General features: G+C 49.1%; 1 protein-coding gene across 1 annotated transcript in view; it reads right to left on the bottom strand.

Moving 5' to 3' along the window:
* SLC25A1 (solute carrier family 25 member 1) overlaps positions 1–17,992 on the bottom strand; it is a 155,067-nt gene that overhangs the window by 28,771 nt on the left and 108,304 nt on the right. The gene's annotated exons all lie outside the window — the stretch shown is intronic.

A 17,992-nucleotide genomic window follows, 5' to 3' on the forward strand; every position in this document is an offset into this window, starting at 1 on the left:
AATTTGCATGTTAGGGGGGTGTGGCTTGGAGCTGCCGCGAGTGGCATGGCTCCCTGGAAGCTCTTGGTGCGCTCCGGACACCGAACGAAGCAACGCCGGCTCCTCTGGACGATTCTTCTAACAAGCTGAGAATATGGTATGAGCTTTGCATGGGGCACACCTCGTCGGTACCGCGCTGCAGAAAAACGCTGTAACTGCAGAGAAATTTGTATTTGCCTGCCAGAGCCCAGCACGAGACGCATAAAGAAAATGGCACCTATCTCCCTCTGGAGCCTCCAGCTAGCCCCACGGAGGAGGAGCCTCGGCATACAAGCAGCCGCTGTAGCCTTGCGCGGACCACCAGCCTACAACTGCAAGAATGCGGGCATGAAATCAGGATAATGCTGCTTCATCCTTCCGTTTGCTGCAAATAATCGGGGGCCGGACCGTAACCTCCCCGCCAGCTTCTTCTCTCACTGCCGGCATCGCTGACTTGTGTCCCACACCTGCTAACGGTCCGGACCTCCAGCTACCAGCGCGACCGCTCGGAGCGGCCGATCCCCGTGGGTGAGCTCATCCTCAGTAGTCCGCCCCCACACGGGTTTGGGGACGCAAATCTCTGCTCAACTCAGACACCATCACTGCTGCTGCGGTGGGGGGCCGGCACCCAGCACTCGCACCCATCAGCACCCCTAACCCTCACCTTGAGCTGGGCCACCCCCCGCAGCAAACAGAGCCGGGGTCCCCCCGCCACCACAGTGCAGTGGCCCTATACTGCCAGCAGCACACAGGCAGACTCAGGAAGGCGCAAGCTGATGCGCCAGTATCCGCAGCTGATGGTGATCAAAGTCGCTGTATGCAGCCCGGACTGCGGATTCCCCTGTGGCACTAGCTGTGTGAGCCAGAGATCCTGCTCTGAGAAGGCGAGTGGCCCTAAGGTGCTGAAAGCAAGTGTTTGGTGCCCTGATCCTCCCTCCTCAGCAAACCACTCCATGGCCAGAACAACCAGTTGAGTGGGCTGGGAGCCATAGGGGAATCATCCAGACTACCCTCCCCCTATGATGCCGAATGGAGGGAGGCTCTGCAGGAAATAATAGGCGAAGAAGTAACTCAAAATACTACAGTAAACTGTTAACTCCCACATCCTAAGCATGTTTCTGCCTTCTAGTCCTGACCCGGAGGGCCAGGAACAACCCCCAGACCACAGAACCCTGACTGCCTATACCTCTCGTCGCAGCCTGTCGTGTGATCGCTCCAGCCATTGTCTGTTAAATCGATTCCTGGCAAAATAATGGCCCACTGAGGCAGCGGCCCCATATCGGGTACAAAGGGAGTTCCCCCAACCAGAGATTGCTGCAAACATATACCTCCTCCAAGGCACTGGTAGACACATGGACCATCAGTCCCCTGCCGCAATCCCTCTCCTGAACGGACGTCGATGTGAGGTGCGGAGGTGCCCGACTAGCCAAATCATCTTACAAGCAGGAACTCTGTCTCTCGCTTGGACTCTGCGCAGGGCCCAGCTGGAAGCAAGGTGTGCCCTCGGCGGTGCATTAAAACGGGCCATTTCCCGCCTCCCCTGCCCCAACAGTAAAAGGCGAACCGCAACGGCTAAGAGCTGCAAAGAAACCAAGCAGGCGGATATCGCAGTGCTAATTAGTGGCACTGGCCCGGACAAACCGAAGAAGGGTGACCCCCGAGCTGAACCAACCCCGGGTTCCGCTCCGGACCCCGCTACTCTAGATTCAGCGCAATCGGCCACAAAATCTGATTTAAAAGACCTGCTCTCTGCCATAACGAAAGAAATCCAGAAAGGAACTGAAGAAGTTACAAAGAAAATTAACTCCCTCAACAAGAGAGTGGTGGAGGTAGAAAGTAGAGTGGCGGAAATTGAAAATGAGTTATGTGACCAAAAATTTGAAAAAGACAAATGGCAGAACAGGATGGCGGCAAGATGTGAGCTGCTGGAGGCAAGGCACGAAGATGCCGAAAAACAGGTCCAAGCGCAACAACATTCGCGATCGGTCTTTCACCCAAATCTGGATAGCTATGTATCAGACCTGTTTAGGTTCATAATAACACTCCCAGACAGCTCCCCGCTTGAACTGGACCGGGTTCACAGGACGGTCCCAAGACACTCAACCTCTTTTCCGCCAGATGTACTTGCCAGGGTCCACTTCTTCAAAGTCAAAGATGAGATCATGAGAGTGTTAGGGAGAATTCTCTCTTTAGGCTGAATTTCCTAACCTAGTGAGTCCCCCAGCAGCTTTGCTGGATTTCTGGAGTTTGTTTTTTTCTCCTGCCAAGAGTGAGACTCTTTTTCTCCCACTCTTGGACATGTTTATGGTGTTCCTTTGACTGTTAATGTGTTTTATGGGCTATGGGGCCCTTTACTCCATAGGGTCCCATGTGTTTTTACGATGTGTACACAGCACCCTCCGTGCAGTAACACTGGGGTGTCATAGTGACCCCCCCACCATAGACTCCATACCCTGGGACTGACTACTGTCTCCCAGGGCATGTAAAGTCACCATTGACTTTACTAGTCCCAAATTATTAACAGAAATCAGTACAAACCATCATATTGTGGACGTACTGGTCGGGGCAATTCGATTGCCCCGGGGTCTGTTAGTCGAGGGGGCACGTCTCCGTCCCCCCTGATCGAATTTTGGCTGGTGGCAGTGGAAACTACTTTTTATATTCGACCGCGAATATTTCCCTATGGGATTTTCCCATTGTTCGAGGCTACCAACTTTAATTATTTAATTCTCATAGCCTCGAACATACCGCCGGTTTATTTAATTAATATTAATTCGCCGGTTGGTATTTTTTGCCAGGACTCGATTCTAAAATGGCGTTTGTGTTCTCTTCTGTGACTCCAACCCAAGTCGAGCCCTTTGTTCCACTTTTTGGCAAGCTTCTCCACAGAAGCCTCCAAAAGTGGTGCCACTCTGTCTGGGTACCACAGGTGGTGTGGGAGGGGGTTTAGGCACCCTGGACTGAGTTACCTTGGTAACTCAAGTCACCCTCTTGTGTGATTGGCCCAAGTGGTGAGCCGGCCGGCTCACCACTTAGCATGTTTGATTGACAGCTAGGCTGAGTGAATGAGGGTATGCTGCATAAAAGCAGGGCTTTGGGGACTGGAACTTAAGAAGTCGCCACAGGACCTGAGAATCCGACAAGGGAGAAGCTGAGCCGACCTACCACAACGACACCACCGGTGGAGCCCTGCGGAACCGACTCACCACTTCCCGACGACAGAGACGATCTCCCGGCTGGAGAGGCTTCTTCCCCTGACTGGTGGGCACAACCAGTTTACCTTCTTTCTTCGCACCCCAGAACGGTTTGTGGTCGAACTGCCCGTGCCAAGCACCCCGACGGCCGGATAGCCACTTACCACTGAACCGCGAATCAATGGACCGCTCCTTGTACCTGAGAAACTCCGCGGCTGGTTTCTTCCCTGGCAGTGCAACGGACTCCTGTCTTCCTCCCCGACGAGATCTACTCTTCCCCCGGACGAAGCACCGACTTGCATCCGCTGCCAGGAAAAACTGCCCCCGCTGGAGTATTCTCACCACTTTAAGGTACCGTGTCCGCCAGGCCTCCCTTTCTAAAGATTGCTACAAGGTAATAATAACCCCTTAACCTTCTGGACTGGGCTGGCCGCCTTGACCCTCTAACTGGTCCCTTTCTTTGGTCCAACTCCTTTTGAACCGTTACAAGACTTTTGTGCACTGCAACCGTGTGACCTTGGACACATTTCATTTTTACCCTCTTAAAGCGGATCCGGCCTACTGACTCTGAATTCACGGTGTTACTTTGCCTTCCTCTCTTGTGTGTTCGTGAAAAAGTGTTGGGATCTGTTTCAATTTATTCTCTGTTTTTCTCTCCCTTTTTAAAACGAGTTATTAGAGTGCCATCTACGTTAAGCGCTCACCGCTGTCTGAAAATAAGTGGGGCTTTACTTAAGACTTGTCTAATATTCTTTTAAGGGAGTGTATATCTTTTAGTGACTGTGTTTTTGAATTGCTTACTATTAGTGGCTGTGTGTTTTTCTAGATGTGGTTTTAAATAAGACAATGCATTACTTACCGTAAAAGCATTTCTGATGGTTGTATCTGCTTAGATTCACATGCTGTGCATAGGTCCGACATCCAGTGGTCACTGCGGAGTATTGCATTTTGTTTTTCGTAGTCGAAAAGGGGACGTCGACAAGGCGTGTCTGTAACACTATCCCTATAGTGACGTGCGTTGTACCCACAATCCCTCACGCGTCGAGGTCCCTCTGTTTGTATTTTTCTGCCCTGAGGGAGCCTTATAGACGTGAGTGAGTACAGAAAAGAGAGATATAAAGGAAGTCTATGTTCCTTCCATCCGAGCGGGGAGGAAGGGTGGGCGCATGTGAATCTAAGCAGATACAACCATCAGAAATGCTTTTACGGTAAGTAATGCATTGTCTTCTGATGTTTGTTAATCTGCTTAGAATCACATGCTGTGCATAGACTAGCGAGCAGTACCCGGAGTTGGCGGTGGGTTATGAGAAGGAACAGTAGAGAAAAGATGTCTTAATACTGCCTGTCCCACCTGGGAGTCAGATCTAGAGTGTGCATCTAGACAGTAGTGTTTTGTAAAGGTGTGCACAGAACTCCAGGTAGCCGCTTTGCAGATGGACTCAAGGGGAACATTTGCAATGAATGCTATGGAAGCCCCAGTGCCTCGAGTGGAATGTGCTCTTGGCTTGAAGGGTAGTTCTCTCTTAGCAAGAGTGTAACAGAGAGTGATGCATTGAACAATCCATCTAGATATAGTGGATTTTGAGACCGCATCTCCTTCTCTTCCTGCTGCCACCGAGACAAAGAACTGATTACTCTTTCTCAGTGGTCTGGTTCTTTCCATGTAGAACATGACAGCTCTGCGTACATCTAGTGTATGCAGACTTTTTTCTCCCGAGCTGGAAGGGTTTTGAAAGAACGTTGGTAGTTCTATAGTTTGGTTTACATGAAATTTCGAGATGAATTTAGGTGCAAACCTTGGGTGTGTGCGTAGAACCACTTTATCTTTGTGAACTGTTACGAAGGGGTCTAGTACAGAAAGAGCCTGTAGTTCACTTACTCTCCTAATGGAGGTGATAGCTATTAGGAAAGCAGTCTTAAGGGTGATATCTTTAAGAGTTGCCTTGTGCATGGGTTCGAAGGGAGGGCCCATGAGTCTGGAAAGTACCACATTTAAGTCCCATCCGGGAGCTGGGTTAGCTATCGGAGGGTGTATCCTCTTTACCCCCTCCATGAAGGCTTTGATAACTGGTATCTTCCACCACGACACTTTAAGTTGGGAAGTGGTGTATGCAGAAAGTGCCGCTAGGTGGACTTTAATGGAATTGAACACTAAACCTGAATCCAGTAAATGGGTCAAGTATAGAATAATGTCAGTAGGAGAGCAGTCAACTGGGTTGATGCTAGTACCTCTACACCAGATAACGAATCTTTTCCATTTGCTAGAATAGCAGTGTCGAGTATTAGGTTTTCTGGCTTCCCTGAGGATGTCCATACATCTCTGTGGGAGTTGTAAATGTCCAAATTCTATGATCTCAGGAGCCAGGCTGCTAAGTTCATGGTCTGAGGGCATGGATGCAGTGTCCTGCCCTTGTCTTGTGACAGCATGTTGTACGGGCAGGGAAGTTTCACTGGGGGAGATAGGGACATCTCCATCAAGTGAGCGAACCAAGGTTGCCGTGCCCACATTGGGGCCACTAGTATCATGGTAACCTGCTCCTGGTGCATCTTGTGCACCACTTTGTTGAGAAGGGGAGTCGGGGGGAAAGGCGTAAACAAATTTCCCTGACCATTGAATCGACAGACCGTTCCCCTTGGACTGGTTCTGGGGGTACCTGGAGGCGTAACTTTGGCATTGTGAGTTCTCCAGGGTTGCGAACAGGTCTATTTCCGGGAATCCCCATTGCGTGAAGATGTCTAAGACGATGTCTTCGTGCAATTGCCATTCGTACTCTTCGGGCAGGGGGAAGTCTCTGCTGAGTTTGTCTGCTAGCAGATTGAGTTCCCCTGGTACATGTTGTGATAGTAGGAACATGTTGTGTTTGAGAGCCCACTTCCATATATTCTGGGACAGCTTGGACAGTCCTGGAGAGTGAGTGCCCCCTTGCTTGTTGAGGTAGTACATGGCTGTGGTGCTGTCTGTGAGGACCATCACTGTCTTTCCTTGTAAGTGTTCCTGAAAGGCTTTCAGTGCTTTGAATACCGCTAGTAGTTCCAGCAGGTTTATATGCTTGGATGCTAAACTCGGAGTCCACACTCCGTGTGCCGTCTGATGGGAAAGGTGAGCCCCCCATCCTGTAAGGGATGCGTCTGTGGTTAGAGTGGCTTCCACTGCGGGTGTGGCAAAAGTTTTCCCTAATAACAGGTTTTCTTTTGTCCACCACCGTAGCGAGAGAACCAAGGCCTGCGAGACCACCACTAGATCGTCCCATTGTCCGCTGGCCTGACACCACTGGCTGTAGAGCCACTCTTGCATTGGGCGCATGCGCAGGCGCGCGTGAGGTACCAAATAAATACATGACGCCATCATCCCTAGCAAGCGCATTGCTTTGCGTACCGTCACCTCTCGGCCTGCTACATAATGGGGAATTTGAAACAGCATGTTTTGGACCCTCTCGTTGGAGGGGAATACGAGGCCGTCCTTTGTTCGAATTAGAGCCGCTAGGAATTGTTTGGTTTGGCTGGGGTCTAAGCTGGACTTCTTTTCGTTGATGGAGAAGCCCAGTTGGGACAAAAGGTCTACGGTCTTTTGGGTATTGGAGAAGCATGTTTCGTAAGAATCCCCTGTTATGAGCCAGTCGTCGAGGTAAGGGTATACCGGGATGGATAATCTGCGCAGGTGGGCCGCTGCCACTGCCAGTACTTTCGTGAATACCCTTGGTGCAGATGCTATCCCGAAGGGTAGTACTCTGAACTGGTAGTGTTTGTCCTCTATTTTGAACCTGAGGTATTTTCTGTGCGATGTCAACATTAAAATATGAAAGTATGCATCTTTCATGTCCAGTGTTGTCATGTAATCCCCTTGTGATAACAGTGGGATTACCTCCTGTAAGGTCACCATACGAAACTTTTGGGGTTTGACAAATATGTTCGCTGGGCGCAGATCTAATACAGGGCGCATGGTTAAGTCCTTTTTGGGTACAAGGAAGTACACTGAATAAATACCTTCTGTTACCTGTGATAGGGGGACGGGCTCTATAGCTTCTTTCTTCAGTAGTTCTTCCACCTCTTGAAGAAGAATGGAGAGGTGTTGCGGTGTCATGCGCCGGTTCCGTGGGGGTTTGTACTTCGGGGAACCGTTGAACTCGATGCAGTATCCGTGGGCTATGGTGGATAATACCCAACGGTCTGACGTGATTCCCTCCCATGCTGAAAGGAACGATGTTAGCCGGCCCCCGACCGGTGATGCATGGGAGGGGACCCGAATTTTCGGGTCATTTGCTGTTATTGGGCGTGGAACCTCTGGGGCTGGAGCCACGACCTCTTCCTTTGCCACGGCGTTGGCCTCTTTGACTGAACTGGGTGTTACCCTGGTTGGTGGGCCAGTTGGAGCCAGAGTAATATTGTTGTTGTTGGTTCTGCTGCTGTCTTTGGCCACGAAAGGAGCGTTTATTACCATAGCCTCGCCTGTTAGGGGGCCTAGAAATTTGATCAAGAGTCTTGATGGTATCAAACTCTTTTTTAGCATGTTCTAGGGCCTCATCTACTGCTTTCCCAAACAGATGCGTCTGTTCAATGGGTTTATTTATGAGGGGGGCTTGGGTTTCGGGCTTAAAACCTGAATTGCGTAGCCAAACGTGGCGCTTGAGAAGTATTCCCTGCACTAGGGAGCGGCCAGCCGTCTCAGCGGCATCTAGGGAGTTCTTAACGATGCCCTGGTTTACCAGTGTGCCCTCTGATATTATAGCTAGCAGGCGAGAACGCAGAGGTTCAGGTGCTTCCTCTGCTTCGCTGCGCAGCTTGTTCCACTGTGCATCTGCGTAGCTAGCTAAAAGTGAGTTGTTATTAGCAATTCTAGTAGAGAAGGCGGCGGAGGTCGTGATTCTCTTCCCCAGTGCGTAGAGTTTTTTGCCTTCTTTGTCTGGAGGTGCTTCACTAGTGGATAGTGGCACCCCTGCTCTTTTTCTTGTGTTGGTAACCACAAGGGAGTCCGGAATAGAGTGTCCTCTGATGTATAAAGGGTCAGAGGATGAAGGGCTGAAGAGCTTTTCTATTCTAGGGTTGACCCCTCTTACTAAAGCTGGGTTAGTAAGGGAAGGAGAAATTCTTCTTTTAATAGAAGCCAGGAGTGGAATAGATTGGCTAACAGGGGCTTTTTCTTTGATGACTTTTTCTACAAAGTCAATGTCTGGAAGAGTTTCCCCTGTATCAATCTCAAAATGCGCTGCTGCCTTGCGCAATAGTGCATTGAGGGAAGGTTGGTCATCTATGGGAGAGGAGTTCCCATGTGAATCCTTGAGAGGAGAAGGGAGAAAGGCATCAGGGTCTGAATGTACTGATGGGGATTGCCAAGGCTGCACTGACGGTGAAAGCCAGGGCTGCGAGGTAGCTGTATCCTCTTCAAACCCTGTAGCAGTGGTGTAAGGATCTTCTTCGAACCCCTCTTCCTCAAGTTCTACCTCTTCTTCTCCACCCAAACACTCCTCATCTTCTTGGAGGTATTGCTCCTCCTCAGTGAGGTCAACCAGCCTAGGAATCTTGACTCTAGGGTCATCCTGTGGCCATTCTCTTTGTCTTTTGTGAGTGGGTGGGTCTTGGTTTCCTAGAAACCTTTCCATTTTCTCCATGCAAGAATGGAGTCTTTCAAGGGTCTCATGGGGTACCCCTGAATGGTCTAGAGGGGGGAAATTAGTGTTTTCGCCTTCGAATCGTTTCGAACGCTGCCACAACGTCGACGAGAGGTTCCCGTCTCCTTCTGAAAAGCCTTCAGGTAGTTCGGAAGCATCCTTTGGAGAAAGGGGCAGTTCCTGGCTACTTTTGTGTTTTTTCGACGCGGTATTCGACGTTTGTTTCGTCGTCCGCGTACGTTTGTCTTGGCGACAATTCTCGCTAGGCTCTCGGCCACGATTTTGTCCGTCGAGGGCTCTGGTGTCGACGTTGTGTGCGTTGCGCGTTGTACCTCGACGGTCGCTCTATGGAGCGTTGCGTCGGATGTTTTTGGGGTAGCGCCCGTGTTAGATGGAAGCCCAATCGCTGGTCGCGGCTGCGTTTGCGGGTGGGGCTTGTGACCTTTACGGTCTGCGGTAGACGCCGGAGTGCCCTGCGTCCCCTTCGGCGCTGATGGATCCTTCGTTCTCGACGAAGAAGAGCCGTGGGTAGTGTGTTTAGCCTTATGGGGTTTGTGTGCGTCCTTGTCGCCGGGGTGTTCATCCCCATAAGCAGGGCGTGAGCCGAGCCCGTCGGGGCCGGGGACGGACGACGAGGAGCGGGAGCGCTCCTTCTGGGGGTTCATGACTTCCGTAACGGACGTCGAGTTATCGCACTCCTCGTCACTTTCAGTAACAGCGGCAGCGGGTGAGGAAACTGACTTCGACATCGCGTAGTCCGCCCACCTCTTAACCCTACGTTCTTTAAGAGTCCTGGGTTTTAAGAGCTTGCAGGCTGCGCAGCTGTTCTCTATGTGATCGAGGGGTAAGCAACGATTACAGAGCTTGTGCTTATCTTTCCAAGTATATTTGCCCCTGCACCATGGGCAAAACTTAAATGGTGTCCTCTCCATAGCTGAGGCAATAATAGCTGGCGATAACAACCCCAAGGGAAAGAAAAGGGAGAAAGAAAGACATTCTCAAAGAGAAGAGACAAAGTTCTAACCCCCACTCTCCCTACTGTAAGTTGGCCGTCGAGGCCAGGCCACGTGTTCGGCAGCGCCGAAGGATCTCCTCCGCTCTTCCTCTCCGTCGAAAATCAGTTCGGCGGAGAAACAGCTTCACAGCTAACGTCGAGGGGGAGGGATCGTTATCAGTATATTAAGTTATGACAAAAGGACCGAGGTCCGTGGTAAGTATAGCAATGTCTCTCTAGGAGCTCCGCGAAAGGCGACCAGAAACTGGGCGGAAAAAAACAATCTGAGGGACCTCGACGCGTGAGGGATTGTGGGTACAACGCACGTCACTATAGGGATAGTGTTACAGACACGCCTTGTCGACGTCCCCTTTTCGACTACGAAAAACAAAATGCAATACTCCGCAGTGACCACTGGATGTCGGACCTATGCACAGCATGTGATTCTAAGCAGATTAACAAACATCAGAAATAATTATACCTCTTTCACACCAAGCCCTGGTCAGTGTTTACTCTGTATAATGCCTAACTCTTCTTGAGGGAAGTCTGACTGCTCAGCCACAGCTACCAAGTGAATCTGTGTGGTACAGACTGCTACCAAGTGGGTTTACTGCCAAACACCTGTAGTCTTAAATCTTTTGCAGTGGTCCCAGAGGGAACTGCACAGGTTTCTGCCTAACAGAGAGAGGCTAGGTCAATGCACCAAATCACATTCAGAGATTCCACGATCCTACTGCACAAAGACCTAGCAAATTCCACCCTCCAAAAGCAGAAAACCCTCAAGGTCTTAACGGAATGGCTTTGTAAAAGAAAGATCCCGTACTGCTGGGGTTTCCCAACGTCTGATAAATTAATTTGGGAGGGAACCCCACCATCAGATCCATTCACCGAGAGAAGCTGAAAAGTTCATGGCCATTGGAATGGGAAACGGAGAGTCAGCACCGCTCAGGACCTCTTCAAAAAGCAGGCGGAGTCAACATGGAAAAGGGTCAGCAAACGGTGCAGGATCTGCGGTCCTCCCTGGAAGCCAGCTAATCCAGACTGATCTGTCTAAATTAGGCTTGGACAACCAAGGTCGGTGGATGTTCCGAGTGCCCCTAGCCCAACGTCTTTTTAGGTGGTTGGAAACTCATGTCAGCAATGGCAGGGGCGTGGAATACCGGGTGCAGGGAGGAAGGGTGGGAAAGTCTCCTGCTAAAAATAGAGGCATATGGGCAAGAAAACAATGTTCACATTCTTTTACCTATGCTACGCAAGTATTGTTTATACCCTGTGGGCTCGCATTAGGCCCAGTTGGCCATTCTAGCTCGGTGCCGGAGCCCTACCAGTTACCCTGTTAGGTAGGAGGAGTTTTTTCCTACTGGTTTTTGGGATGGGGAGATGTGGGGAGGCGGGAAGGGTTGTGAGGGGATAGCTAGAGGCACTTTTTTGACCAGAAGCTCCCTCTCACTCGCCCAAACAGCTAACGGAGGCAACACATCGGCATCCACAAGCTCCTCAGGAGAACATGGGCAGAGCAATGACACCCTAGCGATACGTAAGGAGCCCAGCAGGGGAACCCCTAAAGCAACTCCTACTACTGATCCTCATGGGACCGGATGCCGAGAGTGAACTCAAAATCATCTTGTGGAACGTCCAGGGCCTTAATTACTCGGGGAAACACAGGTCTGCAGAACATAACATGGGTCTGTTAGCGGGGGATATAGTGATCCTCCAGGAGACTCACCTGTTGCAACCCGATGAGAAGCGTATTAGGTTCAAAAGATGCAAAAAGGCATTCTTCGCTACATCGGGGGGGGGGAGAAAGGGGGAGTAGCTGTCCTGCTAAGTGAACAGGTCCTCTTGTCAAGAATCACAGTGAGAAGGGACCCCTGAGGTTGATGTGAAGGGGCTGTTCATCGAGCGCCCAATCACCATTTTAGCTGTGTATTGTCCGAACACTGCCCAGGCCAAGTTCATATCTGATCTGATCTGATCTGATCCTGATCGTCCTTGCATTCTCAGAGGGGTTCCTTAATGCAGACGGTGATTTCAACCTTGTCCCCGACTCCCTAATGGACAAAACTCTGCCTCCAACCAAAACAGACTACTCCCACTCTTATCCCTAGCTAGGTTTCTCAGGGAAAGGGAGACGGTGGATGCATGGAGGCTGTCCAATGGATGAACAAGGGATTACACCCACTACTCCTACGTGCACAGAGGTTTCTCGAGAATAGACCTCTTATTAGTCACAAGCGCCCAACACCCATCTCTGGACAAGGTGGAAATACATACCGAATGATTGCAGACCATGCCCCAGTATCCGCAATCCTTAGTATAAGTGATTCCACACGCCCTCCACGTAGATATTGGAAATTATGTGACTATCCTCTTAGACGAGGATATCAAAAGGGAAACCGAGGAGACACTTGTCAACTACTTCGCCGAAAATACGATCCCGAAACGGCCTTAGATGTCATCTGGGATGCCATGAAGGCTGTATTGAGGGGTACACTCATAGGCGCTGGGGCAGAATGCCGAGTAACTAAACTTGAGGAAAAAGGTAGTGTTCCTGGAGAGAGAGCTGAAATCCCACGTAACTAAGGAAACAAAGAGCTCTGAAGAAAGCCAAAATTGCATTGAAGATGCACTGGGCCGACCACTCTGCTAAATCTCTGTCCTACACGAAACAATTCTACTATAGTAAGGGTAATAAAGCAAACAGGGTTCTCGCACATTAACTGAAGAAAGTCCACAGTAGAAATAACATCATGCGCCTCATAGGAGCAGACGGCAAACCCCGATACATGGAGGCGGACAAAATCAAGGAGTTTGTGAAGCACCATAAAGCAGTAATGTCGGGGCCACCCACCTCCCTTGAGAATCTGCCCAATTACCTCTAACCTAACAATCCCCAAAACGAAACCCAACGATCAACTTTGGAGGCCCGCATTACTAGGGAAGAAATAATTGAAACTATTAAGTCCCTAAAAAAATACTGCACCGGGTCCGGACGGGCTAACTGCGAAATTTTATAACACTTACGAACATATCCTAGCTCCGCAACTAGAGACCCTATTCAATTCTTTCTTTACCACAAGCTCAGTCACTAAGTCAATGGCAGAATAGCTGACGATTCGGGTTCATAAGCCAGGGAAAGACCCAGAACTGCCCTCCTCCTACTGGCCGATAACCCTAATGAACAACGATGAGAAAATGTACTCCAAGGTACTAGCGTCTAGACTACAGGCACATCTCCCGGACATAATAGCCCGGGATCTAACAGGATTCATCCCGGGTTGAGGGACGCACGACAACGTTAGGTATACCATAAACCTAATTGAACGTACGCAAATAATGGGGGGAATGGTAGTATTGTCGCTAGATGCGGACAAATCGTTCGATTTGATTGACTGAGTGGACAATGGCCAACTACCAGAATTCCACCACGCAGCTCTGGGTCAACAGCACAAGATCTGAAACATTATGCATAACCAGGGGGACAAGACAGGGCGGCCACCTCTCTCCTCTAGTGTTTGCCTTATCCATGGAGCCCTTCGCCGTTAGAAATCGGCGGAACCTGAGGATAAAAGTGGCTCATGGTGGGGGGGGACAAATATAAGATCGCATTATACGCGGACGATGTGTTGGTAACTGCAACCAAGCCAGCCACGTCCCTGGAGCCCCTCTGGGAGGAGACTGAGGAGTTTGGGGTGTTATCCGGTTTCAGGATGAACTTGGGCAAATCGTCAGCTATGGCAATTAACCTTACCAAAAAACAAAAGTTGGATGTTAGCCCTATACTGCCAATCCCCTCGGTCGAATCCGCAATTGAGTACCTCGGGTGCACATCCTCAAAGACACCTCCCACTTGTATTCAAGCAACTTCCCACACTTATTAGATGAGATCCGCCGAGACCAAAAGGATTGGGAGAGGCAAGTAATTTCCTGGTTCGGGCGGATAGCTGCAGTGAAAATTAATTTAGTTCCTAGACTAATCTACCAATGTGCGGCACTGCCGGTGTACATCCCGGAGAGCGAACTAATCATCCTACAGTGGAACATACAGAAATTTGTCTAGGAGGGGTAGTTAACTCCTGGGGGTAGATATGCACACGCAGCACAAATGTCACACACATACACATGGGTGCAAACAACGGGTTAGAGACCTAACTGCTCTTGAATCAGCCTTACAGTCAGTAACCACAAGGGGCAGAATCTCAGCGCTCTACCGTCTCCTGGACAGAACAGACCCCAATAAAAAAGAAAAATATATGCTTGATTGGGAGAGGGATCTAGGCCCAGCAATAGACAGCAGAATGGGGGATGGGATCTGGTCCAGGCTACATAAAAGCTTGCAGTGCATTACGAACAGGGAAGGAGGGTACAAGATCTGATACAGGCATTATTACACCCCAGACCAACTAAATAAATCCAACCCCGAAATACCCCCAGACTGTTTGAGAAGTTGTGCAACTAGGAGGACCCTATATTACCTGGTCTGGTCCTGTCCTAAAGCAGAGGATAACTGGAGGGAGGTAATAAACCACATCAGAGCAATTACTGGACCGCTCTAGAACAGTTTCATTTTAAAACAGTGTGGGATGAAGTTGAAACTCGCACTGCACTGAACGCTTCCCTAAACAGCAGGCGATGTGCACTGGTGTGCGGCGCGCCAAAACATCCCAGCGGCGAATCGCCCCGCGCCGAACCTGTGGCACCGAAACAGGGTGTACCGGATTCACAACCTCCAGAAATGTATGCTCTGGGTTTTATATAGCACAAATCTAGTTGTGACATTACAGAACACCATACAGCGAGGGGAATCCGAGACAGGTATAATAATGTGAATACAATTAGAAGGATATACTATTAAAAGTTACAGATTGAAGCAAATGGAGCCAGGGGATACAGGTCTTAACAAATATATCTCACCTAGAGAGGATGACTCTTAGGCAAAGTTTGTATGCAGTACCCTCTGAGACCACTACACACAACTATGACTACAGGTGTAAGCAAAACCAACCTGTACCACACGGTTTTTGGTAGCGAGCTGAGCAGCCAGGCTTATCTCAAGAGGGAATGTGAGCTGTAATGATTTTACACAGAAGTCTACAATCACAAGTATTCAAATAGACTCTTATACTCAAGGTTTCTTGGTAAAAACACTTACTGATTTATTATATAGGGCATGATCACGACTTTGGCGGTAACCCTTAAATCCGGCGGTCGCGCTATTACCGCCGGATTTAAGGGTCTGCCAAATCAGGACTTCGGCGGATTTCGCCCCAGCTCTTGGCTGGGGGAAAATCTGCCGAAAATGTGCGCTATTACCGCCGGCGGGAAATCCGCCAGCGGTAAGAGCGCACATTTTCCCCATTGAGCCCAATGGGGAATGGGGCATTCCCGAATGGGCTCAATGGGGAATGGGCAATTACATTACCGCCGAACTCGTGATCCGGCGCTATTAGCGCCGGGGAGTTTGGCGGTAGGGATAATAGCGCCGGCGGTAATACCACCAGCGTTACCGCCAAAGTCGTGATCAGACCCATAGTCAGTTAGAAAACATTCACTAAAAGGAGGCAATCAATATCACACAAGAATATTCTACAGTACTTCACACTATCCGGTTCTGAGGCATTTAAACTACTTTGAAGGAGAAGCAAAATGGCATTCAGAGCAGTTGAAGTAGGAGCAAAAAGGCATAAGTTAATAAAGCCAATAGTAGAATTATTCTTAAACAGTGCAAATAGTTTGAGTTCACCAGAGGAGTTGATTGAATGCAATAGGTAGGCCAAAGTCAATGGGCTAGAGTCTTGTATAAGTAAAACGGTTCCGGTAGTTAAACGGAAAAGTCTTTGCCACAGTTCTCAGAAGTAGTTCATAGAAGAAAGCTTTATATGTCGGGTCACAAGCTGACTAGGCCTGCAAGTTGCCAAAGTTTCACGCACTTTCGCAGTGAAAGGTAAGTTCTCTCGGTCGGGTTTTCACAGTACCTTAAGTTGAAGAAAAAGATGAGGCTGAGGACTTCTGTTCCTGCAGATCTCGCTTTTCCTGAGCCCCACTCGTGGGGACAAGAGGGAGGATGTCGGGGGACTCCTGCACTGCATGGGGACTGGTCATAAAAGCAGGCAAATCTTCGATTCCGGTAGCTGTCATCAAGCACACAAACTGGTGTCCTTCTCCCTGGCTATTCGGTTTCCTGCAGCACTCTGAGGAAAATACTACCAGCTCCGAGAATGGTATCCAGGTGGCTTATGAGTTGATTGGTCCCACCAACTCAAAGGAAGAAGTTGACCTTGAAGGGCCTCTCTGTCGAGATGAACTTGGCGATTCGGACCTGCAGCAGGGCTTCACCAGGCAAACCAACGGTCCAGGAGTTGCAGCAGCCGTCCTCTTCCAGCTCGTCTTCAGTTCTTTCATTCCGGTGGTCGACTCTGCCTTCCAAGTCAAGAGACTCACCTTTTAAACAGTTTTCCCCCATTCATTCCAGCCTAGCTGCCACTCACCCAGCAGGGTGGCTGTTCTTGCTGGACAGTCAGACGAACTCTAGAAGGACCTTTCCAAAAAGAAATGGCAAAAAAAGAAGACCGGGACCCGTTTAAACAAAGGAAGCTCAGACGCCATCTTGAAAAACATAGCTCCTGCGATTTAACGCTACTGGTGCTCGCGGTCGGGACAAATCATGGTAGTTTATTGTAAAACCACTGCCAACAGCCATTTCGAGAGGATATGGTAGCATTTGACTGCTACATGAGTTTCTAGACATCCCCTCCAGCACTCTATTGTAAGATAGGGTGTGCTGGGTCTTGGAATTTAAAAAGACTAGTAAAGTCAATTTAACTTTACTTTCTCTGGGAAACAATAGTTGTAAATCCCCATTTATGGACCGTGGGAACGCATGGGGATTTTGGTAGATTTAAAGCAAGCAGTAAGCCTGGACATCTGCTGATTTTTGGACGTAAATTCCAAACTCAAAATTTGGAAGTGCAGTATAAGTGGTGGTAAACAGATTACCGCAAAAATAAATGGAGGTAACAGAATTACTGACAATTTGTTACCACACTGCCAAACTCATAATGAAGCCCAATAACTTTAACATACAAGTATTGCTACCCAATCACTAGTGATCCTCTAGTTATTGATCAGATGGCTGTAAAACTGAGGACCCCCGTAGGTTTGCACACATGTACTATTTGCTGCACTAATCCAGTTAGCGATCAAACTGGAGGCAGAAGGCAGATCACTAGCTATATATCCAGCTATTTCGAGAACTGATTATTCATTCTTTCGGGTCTCCCTACGATCCTACCTTCTCTTGTCTGGTTAATAAGGGTTACTGCAACCACAGAAATATTTGGTGTTTTAAATGATTATTCATTCTTTGTACTGTGTTTATTCTTATGTTCAGCAATTTGGTGTAAGGCGCTATACAAATGCTTTTGGGAAGGAGCTAGCGCCTTCCTTCATTCCCTAGCGCGCCACACGCGCCACACGCGCCACACACACACACACACACACAGAAGGCAGTTAGTATTTAAATATAAGGTGCAAATAACTATTAGCTGAATGAATTTGTAAATGTCAAAACCTATGCAGTTCTTAGCTCGGTAGGAGTAAAAAATACTCCCCCCTCCCCCTTCCCGGAAGGAATGTGGCCTGCGCTAAAAATGGATTGCAGAGGTCATGCGGTGTTGCGTCACTGAGGGAGGCTAGCTCTAGCAGAGCAGCACGTAAATTAGCAGCGGTTTGCTGTCTGTCAAAAAGCCCATGCAGGCTAAGGCTCAAATACACACAATGCAGAATAATGGAAAACAAGGTTTTAAGGGGAATTACTGGACCAGATAAAAATATGAGTATATTGAGTGAAGTATGGAGAGCATGACGGGAAAATGTGTGTATATATAAATGTTCATAGGTAGCAAAATGATGAAAAATTAAGCTACAGTATATTCTTGCATAGGCTAGCAATATGTAAAGTAGCATATCCTAAAACAGACATTGCCTGCCATGAAGGAAGTAAGACTGGAGCATCCCTAGTATGGAAGCAGGACAAGTTTGGATGGAGCCATGCCCATATTCAATGACCAAGCTAAGTGTATAGAAGCTCCTGCCTGGCACCAGTCTGGAGGAGCTTGGAACGGAAAAGGGACAGAAGGCCGTTCAGGGAGCAGAGTTCTATGCCCCATCCTCATTTCTGT

This window comes from Ambystoma mexicanum, chromosome 10 (assembly GCF_040938575.1).
Source record: "Ambystoma mexicanum isolate Mex_15411 chromosome 10, UKY_AmexF1_1, whole genome shotgun sequence".
NCBI classification, from domain to species: Eukaryota; Metazoa; Chordata; class Amphibia; order Caudata; family Ambystomatidae; genus Ambystoma; species Ambystoma mexicanum.